Source organism: Symphodus melops (genome assembly GCF_947650265.1).
Source record: "Symphodus melops genome assembly, chromosome: 23".
NCBI classification, from domain to species: domain Eukaryota; kingdom Metazoa; phylum Chordata; class Actinopteri; order Labriformes; family Labridae; genus Symphodus; species Symphodus melops.
In genome coordinates this window covers 7,426,177-7,436,954 of record NC_136713.1, presented here as the reverse complement: position 1 = coordinate 7,436,954, position 10,778 = coordinate 7,426,177, and the positions used below count along the sequence as shown (strand labels likewise).

Genomic DNA, 10,778 nt, shown 5'->3' with positions numbered 1-10,778 from the left:
AATCTTGCAATCAAAAGAAGTGCCAACAGACCTTTGTTGGTTGATGCTTAAAGATGTCTGTGCACGGCATTTCCAGCGTGTCCCTTTTAGGCGGCTACAATCCCGACAAATGGAAGTGCCGGCTCAGCGATAGTTCAAGTCACTGTCCAATCAACTTAAAGTAGAGCAGCAATCTAGCCCACGACTGCCCAGCGGTTTTCATCTCAGACACTTTGTTGTCTATTTTGAACGAGGCAGTCGCAGGGGTCACAAGTGGTGAATCAGCCTTGTGGGAAGGAGAGATGAAAGAGAGCGGCGGTGGGCCGGGGAGGGGGAGCAGCATCCCACCGTTTCTTTTCATTGTCCCCTATGAATGTTGCACAGGTCAGGAGAGCTACCAGCACTAAAGAATTATATATAGCAGACAAATGACGAGGTTTGCACTGATTTTTTTTCCCTAATCCTCCCACTGAGAGAGGATGCCTGGGCTCTATAGGGTAAAACAGCCAGCACAGCAGGAGCAGCTCCTGTGGAGGAAACGCAGGTAAAGGAGATCGAATATGTGGACTGAGTGGTGTATGATGAATGTGCTCACGGGCATGAAACTTAAATCTGACTTTATGGTGAGACACGATATACCCAAACCTACACACTCACTGGAGAAGCATTCATATCAACGCGCGTTGACGTTAAAGCATCAACCGTTTTCACATCGCAGCCGTACGATTAAAACTAGTTACCTCCTTGGATGTGTCGACCAAACATAAACATTTATAGGCTATTCCGACGGCCATTCTGCAGAGTGAAATCCTTTAATTTTACTTATTAAAAAATTATAGAATAAATGTAAACCGTTTTCTTTTCTCTAATTCATTAATTTATGTCCTAACATACCGTGACAGAAAATAAAACCTGCTGAAAAAGCAGCAGGATTAGGCCATCGCACTGCTTTTTTGCATAATCTGGACCTTAAAGCATACATCATTAGCTTATATATTTTTAAGCAGGTATCATCTTATAATCAATGCTTTAGTTTGATGACGAAGACGACCAAGGAACTCAAGTGTCACAAACGGAGAGGAGCCAGTCGTTGGAATGAACTCGACATTCTAGCGTTTCAGGGAAACATGAAATTTGGATATTCAAGCTCAATAATTTAGAGCACAAAGAGAACACGGGAGTTCCCTTTAGACTAACAGAGGAGGTTCAGTGATTGAGCACATTCACGGCTCGTTCTTTCTGCTTGTTTGGTCATCTGAGCACGCGGCTGCTCTCCTTCAGGCACGGCAGCAGCTGCGTGAGATGACATTTACTGAGAAACGCTGGCAACTCTCCTCAAAGGGGAGCAGAGAAGGTCTGCTCCAACAAGTATCCAAATGACTTGTTTTTGATTGGGGACAATAAGGAAGAAACACTCAACCCTTAAAGCTGCTGTGAGTACCTGTAGTCTGCTGTATTCTAATTTGAATATGTTTCATAACCATCTAAAAACACAGGAGCTTTAAGGGTATTAAAAGGAAGTAATTAAGTCTTTATTTATATCGCCTTTTTAAAACATTGCTACAAGGTGTTTCACAAACAAAGAAACTAATAAAACACAAATAAAAACAGTAAAACATGCACAAAAAGTAGGCCTAAGGAACGGTATTACATCACAGGAAGGCTCGTCTTTACGGGTGAGTTGTTCGGTGCTTCTTGAGAAAAGCCTCGCTAGCAACACGTACCTCTCTTCAGTCCGTTTTTCTAAACGCGAAACGGTAACGTGACCCCAGAGATTTGGCGTTCTCTTTGCTGATTTCCGAGGTGCACGTTTCCACCCTCTTCCTGTGTTGATAATAAACAGTAACAGGTAGAGGTACCAACACAGGACAACATCTCATTTATGTGTCACGCTTCCTCAGGCTCGGCTCCAGGCGGCTCAAAAAGCCCCTTGTTCTAACGTTAGCCTTTCAGGAGTTATCCTCTCTACACTATTGCTCCCCTGATTTCTTTCCTGGAGGATCTAATTAGATTACATCCTGAGTATTAAGTTACGGGACAATTAGTGCATGGCTTATGGTTTTAGATACATCTAAACTACAGGGGGGAGCGTTTTATAAGATAAATTGACTATAACGCTAATCGCAGCCTTTCAAGCAGCCGTGAGTTACGCTATGAATGCCTCGCGCTCAAATTTAGTCCAAACAGGTTGAAGTCTTCGCCGTCCTTAGCTAGCCCTATTAGAGACTAAATGTTACTTCTGACAGTTTGGACAAATGAGGGAGCGCGCGGGGGGGAAAAAAGAAGAGAGGAGCTAACTGTCGCTCTCTTGGAGCTGTGGCAGCCTTCCAGCGCGCTCCTCCTTTGTATTCACAGAGCACCTCGTTTTTGTGTCAGCGCGGGACAAGAGAAGCACTTAACGTGACATTTAGAGATGCTCGGAGATTCTCTCTGGAGGCCAGATGGGGGGGGGGACCAATGATGTTATCGCAGACGTGTGTTTTAAATGCCAGGAGGGGTGCTTTACCAGAGAGCTTTGTCCAAAAAGATAAGAGAATAACCCCGGCCTTCTGGGTCTTGCACCTCTTGCACCCGTTCAGGGGCTCACGTTAAGCTTTTCGTGAAATGGTTTCATCTCTTTTCTATCTGATACGATCTTTTAAGGCTTACAGAACAATCTTCTTAGATTGTACATTAGGGCTGCTGTTATCCTGAGAAGAAATCCACACATGCAGGGGCGCATTTTAAATAGTCGGCCACAGGATGGGACAGTGTGAGCTCCATGAGTGGGCGACACAATCTTTCTGGGATGCTGAATCTTAACCAGATGGCTGTAATACACATCTTAGCTGTGGATCAGAGGCGTGTTTAAAGACTCCCCCTGAATAATGTGGAAAATCTCCTTTCCATTAATACTAGACTAAATATCTCTCACTGATGTGCGTTTATCCTGAAGGGACCTCGGCAACAAGGAGGCATGAATATTTAACAGGTAAAGAAAGGTCAGGCATCTTGTACAGATGCCAAGATTGAACTAATCAATCATCATTTCTGCGGGGAAATGTGTTCCAATTTAACCAAACCTGATACACAGAGGTTTATCTTCACATAGACGCTTTGAATATTCTCTCACAAATTAATCCATAATCCGTAGAATGAGCATTGGAATATTTTTGCAATTCAAATGTGCAACATTCATCCGTCTTTTTTAAATGCGTCCTCTCCTCACGTCGCCTGCGCGAGCGTTTGTGTTTGTGCACAAAATGCCGTGGCGTTTGATGCGGGGCGTTTTTGCGGCCGCGCCATACCCGTCCGATAAATCAGCCAGGGGAGTTAGATGTATGAAGATAGAGCTGCATAGTGATGAAGCTGCAGCACGGGAGTGGAGTTTAGAAAACAAGGTAAGCTATTCATCACAGAAAAGAAAAAAAGAGAGAGAGAGAGGAGAAAAAAAGAAAAAAAACCTACCTAGACATCCGGAGAACTTCCACAGTCGTTTTTTTTCGTTTCCTGATGTGGCGAATCATTCTTGTATGCTGCAGGTTTTTCTGCCTCAGACACCTTGTTGAACAGGTTCCTTGGAAGAGAAACCTAATGTGGGAGGAGAGTAACAGCAGAAGCATATACACAAGATTAATACTGTCACTGGTGACAGCTGGATATTAAATTGGTTTTACTGGTAAAAGCTGGCAAGATAGGTTTGGAATTCTTTGCCCCTCTTCCCCCTGCAAACACTCTTTACTTATTTCTCTCACGATATTTAATTTCAACTTGAACCACTGCAATTTACAAATGCCCCCTTTACGAGAACGTTCCAGACTACGCCAGGTGCTTATAGTCTTTCTGTGTTTACTCAAGGAGGAATAATCCATTTGTAAGTTTCTCGCCATCTCAGAACCCGTTGAATATTTAAGCCTTTGATGTTTGGTCGTCTAATGCGGTTACCTAAGCAGCTTGCCGTAAACGGCCTCCCTGAGATTCACCCCCCTTTTTTTTTTTTTTTTTTTTGCAAGCTTCTCCCTTTATTTTCTGCAATGTGTGTGGATTGCAAAAAATAAAGTATCCTTTTGAAGCCTCTCCTTGCCGCCTCTCGGGAAGGTGTCCTCTGTAGATAATTACTTATTTCAATTCACACCTCACCCAAAGAGTGCTGCACAAATCTCTCTCTTCCCCCCCACACTTCAAAATCTTACATGCTAGAGGCTCAAGTACCTGAAAAAAAAATGTTGGGACATGAATTTAATCACAAGTTTTTCAGTGTTAGCGCACATAGCAGGTCTGTCCACATATTCATTATTTCTAAACTATTTCTAATACAACAAAAAGGTACAGCTGCCAGGGAGCTAGCATTTATGCAATTTGGAAGAATGGAAGCGTAAACAGGGCTCAAGACTGGGAGAGTGTCCAGGGAATCTGTGTCTGGAATGTTAGATGATCAAATTCATGCAGCATACAATCTTGGGCGATGTTGCTGTAAATTGGCAGTAAAACAGCGGACTGTGGCTTGCCAGAGTTATTGGGCACGTGGCCTAGAAAGCCCCTGACTCAGCTTAAAAGGAATGGTTAACCTGGCACGGACGCATACCAGCTGGATGGACCCATTAACTGCCATTATTAGACTCAATCTCACCACATCGAGGAACATGCTTTGTGTGAAGCCTTATTTTAGAATCTGAAAATTTGACATTTGGCCAAAACCTCAACAATCGATTTGTTTGATTTTCAGTAAAATCTTCATACAAGATTAAGTAAATCTTTTACTTTTTTTTTAATGAATAGCTCCACTACCGAAATCATGACATGGCACTTTACAAACAATACACCACACTCTTTTGCACCAATGATAAGTGATTGGACACAGTACAGCAGTCATGAAATCAAAAATTGAATTTGTAAACACACAGTATTTGAGTTATGTCTAAGTCAGGTTTAAAGGTTATGACTGGCTTATATAGGTACATATAAGATAAACCTTTTAAAATCAATCAAAATGAGATTCAACTTGATCCACCAATGGAAAGAGTGGACAGAAAATAACTCCCATAGGCAGGCAGAAAGGTTGACTCACTGGTGGAAAACCATCTGTCATGACCAGCTGAGCCGAGAAAAAGTAGCTAAGAAACAATCTCATATTGAGTTTGTTAATAAAGACATATTGTTACTCGTGTTAAATCTGACTCAGTGTCTTCATATCGCCATGAGATCAGTTTGAGTTTCCTACTAGAGGTCGAGTCAGAAGATTGATATCAGTCATGTGCATTCATGCAAAACCTTGACCCAGCACAACAGCAGCTGGTTAGCTTAGTTTAGCAAATGAATGGAGACAGCTTGGCAGTGAAAGACCAAAATTGACATTTAACAGTTATGAGGTAGCAGTCGAGATAATGAGAGCAAACAAGCTACTAAAACAGTTCTTTTAAAACACTGAGCCATGCTATTGTTAAACTTTGAGGACCTATGCTAAGCTAAGCAAATCAAGCTGTCTGGAAATGGGTAAGACCTTGAAGCCATAATTTTTAGAGACTACATTTCAAATGGTCTGATGAGTGATCTTTTATTCACCTTAATGATGTAATTGTGAAGCTTATCTATAAAGCAGGTTCCTTATTTATTGGTTTTAGCTTTCGTTAAGATTTCATTATTTGTCCCGTTTCATTTCTCTGTTAGTTGCATCTCTGTGCTGAACTTTGGTCGGACAAATCAAGCTCTTAAAAGCTATCAAATGTTGGTTCAGGGAAATTCTAACGTGTTATTTCAACAACTTTCCAACTCCACATTGGCCAAAAAAGCAATCAATGGCTTGAAAAAAGAATTGTCACCGTAATCAGTCATGAAAGTATTTGTTAATTGTAGCCCTGTTCCACATATTGATCCCCTAGTAATGCCTTGGGCGATCAATACCTGGAGGTCCTTTCCAACAGAATGGGACATTTTAAACTCAAATTGGAAAAGCTTTAAAAGGTTGGGGACTAAAATCTGAGTTTCTTAGCCGAAACTGTGTCCTTTCTTTGTAATAGTTTTTTTTCAGATGTTTGTTTTTGTAAATCTTTCATCCAGCCCCCTTTTGGAAGCAGAAGCCTCCAATAATTATTAATGCCATGTGTTTGAGGACCCTGCTGTGTTTCATGAAATCAATAAACATTCATAATCCAAAGGGAAATTGTTTCACAGCTTTAAAAGATGAACAATTGCTCGTTTCAGAATGAGCTTGATGCAATCCAGTTGGGGAGTATTAGCCTAAAAAACACCGACCCCAAAATATCAGCAAACATCAACATCCTGTTTTTCCAAAGTAGGCATGATGCTGCAGTCGTCGGGCTGCTTGAGACGAAAAATGTCTTTTGACACAATTAAGTTGAAAGAGAAAAACTCTTTTCCCAGACACCTTGAGAACACGTCGACCTAATTAAACCTCATGATCCAGCGTTACTCTACCGCTCTGGGACAAACGAATCGTGGAAGAGTTTATTGTACATAAACAAACTGTGCAACTGCTGTTCACAAGGATCGATAAATAGAAGCTTTCCTCGGGGGTTTCACTTTGAACGCATAACAATCTGCATGAGAAAGTGGTTTGAAATGTTTCTCAAGATCTCAAGAGGACGAGACGATTCCTGCCGTTAACATCAAGCTATTCCTCTATTCTAAATGGGATCTCCCTGTTTGAGCGAAATGTGTCAGGGTCAGCAATTCGTTAAGTCCCTGCGGCACCTGAAGGCAGCAGGAAATGTTTGTTTGATTAATCAGCACCCTCTGATTGGAGGAGTGCTGCGCTATTGTGCTCAACTGTCCCCCACGTTTACCTTCATTAAATCATGTGCAAATGTCACTTCAACGACAAAAAAATAATAACCGCACCCCTTCAGTAACCAACGGGTGACGTCACTGAAAGTTTGACCATGTTCAATTACAGACCTTAAAAACATGCACTCACGCTCTGCTCGATTGTTCTCATCACGGCTCCTCTCTCATTCACAAAAATCCTTTGCAACTACGTACTGTAGCTTTTTTTTTTTTTTTTTTTTTTGGGGGGGGGGGGGGGGGGGGGGATATTGACTTTCAGCAACAATTGCAAGATTAAAAAAAAAATAAGGCCAACTCAGGGTCCTTCCTCTCTGTGCTTGGATACATAGTTCCACTAGGTTTGGCTCTCCATTGCACCATAAATCTGACAGAAAAGTCCAGAATCGTGCAGAGACAGGAAGAAAAAAAAAACACTGCAATCTTACACAAGGTAGTAGTTAACAACCACTTACACCCACATCATCTTGAGCTATTAAAATAGGTTTTAGACTTAGGTGGCACTGTTAAGAAAGCTGCAACCTCGAATACAAAAAACAAAACCCACTGGTGCTATATTTGGCAGGGAAATTGCACGGCTATGTCTCAGTGAATCAGTGGTTCCAGGAAAAAGGTGACCCTAATATCGGGGTACATGCGAGAACGAAGGCTGACGAGGGAGACTACAGTAATTTTCCCCTCTGACATTCATCCGGCGGCTCGAAGCGACATGTGGTCCCCTGTTCCGAGCGGGCGATAAACATCCATCAGCGCTGATGGCGAGGAGAGGAAGGCTGATTAAGTCACGGCAGGAAACGACGCCATCAGCTGTGTTTCCTTAAGCCTCAATTACCTGCGAGAAAATGCAGATTGTATCGCAGGCCTCCTCTCCAACGCGCTCGCAGTGGTGTCGAGTGTAGAGCATTCTGGGTTATTCTCTGTCACCGGGCCAAGGTGCTCAGCATGGACCAGAAGCTTCCTTTTCATACAGGACCAAGAGGGGAGAGTGTCCCTTTTGATTAAGCGTTTTGGACGAGGCTGTGATGGGGAGCCCGGTGCAGGTTGGCGTGGTGCCGATGCTGCACTGCAGGCCTGCAGGCATGCTGCTGGATCCCTGTGGTGGACAGTCCACACAGCTTCTGTCACCCACGCCACATGCAACCTGGGCAAAAAAGCCAGAGAAGAAAATGCTCTATGGCGTTTAATAACATGATCTCCAGTCAAAAAATGTGATCCTGTGATAAGGAAAGTACAGTTCTGCAAGGAATGCTCCAGACAAAGCCCCTAATTGACTAGCATGGCACCATTGTCTGGAATCATTCGCCCAGTATTTCCACCACCTCACAGTTAATGAAACAATTGGGGCCAATAAGCAGAAAACAAGGCTTACAATTAGCAACAGGTCACTAGTTGCCACAACAGACAAATCCAGGCGGCAAACCAAAAATAGGCAGGAAGCTGAAGCGACACCTGACAAACAACAGTGGGTAAATCTGGCCGTTTTATCCAGCGGACCTAATGAGGAGATGAGCAGCAGCTGAGCAGGCATGTGACGCTCCGGTGACAGCAGCTAGTGGGCAGGTGAAGCATGACACGAGTCTGTCGGGTGACGGGAGGAGAGGGTGAGGAAACACAGAGGAGCTGGAGGCAGAGGACGACAGCTGTCACCGAGACAGCGACGCCACCTGTACATTTGTTCAAGGTGACAGCTTACAGAACACATCTGCAGGCTCGCGGCTTCATTCCTGCACACGCACAGCCTCCACCTGTAGACCTAATAATGATCGGGTGAGCAATTTAGGCAGCAGCTTTTTATTGTTTATTATTCACATTATATTTATCATGCATGTGTGTTTAAATGATTTGAAACCTCCTCGTGTTTTTTTCTTTTCTTTTTTTTCTGCACAGCTCACAGCAAAAGGAAAACCTCCTTATGTGTTGAGGCCTGTTTTGGATAATTTCTCACACACACTTCAAAAGTGAATCTACAGCAGCAGTTACAATACCCCTGAGTTGTTCTCCTCTCCCCCCCCCCCCCCCCCCCCCCTCATATTTTCTCAATTTATAACTTCCATTTGCTTTTCTTAATAGAGTCTCAGGCTGCTCATTTGCCAGAAAAATCACAGAAATCTCTCCTAACCAGAGTCCACAAGTGCTCTTTCCTAGAGCCCCATGGCATCCCTGAAAGATCAATACTAATCCCAATAAATACAAAACACATATATATTTGCAGTTGCATTAAAAGAAAATGGAAAAGACAACAACAGATGAAGAGAAATCCCAAACCAATGCAATCATAATTTCCAGGAAGCTTCACTTCCATTATTGGAAACCCTGCAGATTGCGGCAGCCAGCTGATTCAGCACTTCCCCGGGGTTATTTCTCATAAGGCTTTTGTTGTGCGCGTCGGGGACCTCGTAAATATCCCAGCCTCACAGCCTGAACAACACAGACAAGTCTTGCTTTGCCGAACAAAACAATGAACGCAGATTCTCTCCCCGTCAGGAGTCGCGCTCGCCTTTTAAATCAGCGTGCGAGTCGTGGAAAAGGGTTTCTGGAGCAAAAAATGTCCTCATATCTGGGAAAGGCCTCGCAGGTGACGAGCACGCAGCCACGGATGTTATCATCACACAGGCGCAAATTCATGTCCGACAGCTCATTTTTGTCCGACCTTTAGAAAATTAGAGATCAGATACGCTTTTTCGTTCACTACCATAACACAGGGCCCATTTTCCTCCCCGGTGTCGCACTCGTTTTTTGGGAAGACGAAATGCTCTTTAAGAACTGTACAGCCGATGAAGGATTAAAATATTATAGTCTCACTCGTTAAACAGGAAGTGAAGAATCGTGTCATTCTGGAGGGAAAAAGCTAGAACACCATATCTGATGAGCAAACAGAAGTGAATATTCACCACTCACTAGCTAACATTATTGTAAGCTTTTTTATTCTTTAGCCATTTTGGAGCTAACAGTAAAGTTAGCTCGGAGGTCGATCACACTGCATACTCAGTAGTATAATTTGTATGTGGTTTCAAACAGCCATAGTCACTCACTTCATCTGTTTAATTTGCTACATTTAAACTTTACAGGGGCAGCAGAGCAACAATAGGCTATTAAGGATTTCACAATTTAGCCCATGGCTACTCCGGCCTTCGCCCTGACTCCACACGAGAGACGGCCATCCTCTAAGAGAGGTGAGCTACTACAAACTTCCATGCAGATTAAGTTCATGTCTAAGCAAAGGGGTGAGGTGCATTTAGTGGCCAAAGAGGATTGAATGGAACACAAGTGCATCGTGGTTAAATCCCTTGATGGAGTGCAAGTAAGGCAAAATAACAAAAGCTTTTGATCAGTTCAGGCTTAAAGGAAATCCATCACTGGAGGCTAACATGCCTTTCGTTTGAGCTTTGTGTCCATATAGAAAATCAACTGTGCTACATCACGTGTTCAAGGCTGCAGGGAGCTGAAAACCTATGTGGGATGATGACGATATGGCAGACACACACACAGACTTGCACACACATTTCTCTCACACAGGATGCCAATTATTGACTTGACATGTTGGAATCTGTCCATGGTGCTGAAATGACTCGCCTGAGGATTTAACTCTTCCCTGTGGGCTGCATCAAAACTTAATAAGAGAACGTCACACAGTGGAGACCTGCAAACAATCATTTCACAAACAGGAGCTATTTAAAGAGACTAAAACAAGATTGTCCCTATAGAAACACCATTAAACACCACAAACCTGAGCTCCTTTCTAAATGTAATATTCATTATAAGCGATATCATATGGTATAAAAAAACACTTTTTTAAGTTGTGGTGTAATAATGACAAGGCTGACATATGGCCTAAAGGAATTTTAATGTAAAAAAAAGGATTACCATTAAATCACTGTTGTAATTTCCGCTTTAAGTTCCTATACATTTTGTCTATATAATTGGAAATTATTGATTTTCCGCCTGTTCTAGGCCACTCAAATTATGTATGTGTGATTAGAGATGCGGTTGCGTCACAGGCTTGGTAGCTGGCACAGATG

At 42.9% G+C, this 10,778-nt stretch overlaps 1 long non-coding RNA gene across 1 annotated transcript in view; it reads right to left on the bottom strand.

Moving 5' to 3' along the window:
• Nucleotides 1-417: 417 nt before the first annotated feature.
• Nucleotides 418-10,778, bottom strand: part of LOC306818403 — a 28,310-nt gene continuing 17,949 nt past the window's right edge. Inside the window, exons 3-4 of the long non-coding RNA XR_013778191.1 lie at nt 3,427-3,549; nt 418-506 (exon numbers count right to left, since the gene is read on the bottom strand). This is a non-coding gene — a long non-coding RNA (uncharacterized lncRNA). The remainder of the gene's footprint in view (nt 507-3,426; nt 3,550-10,778) is intronic.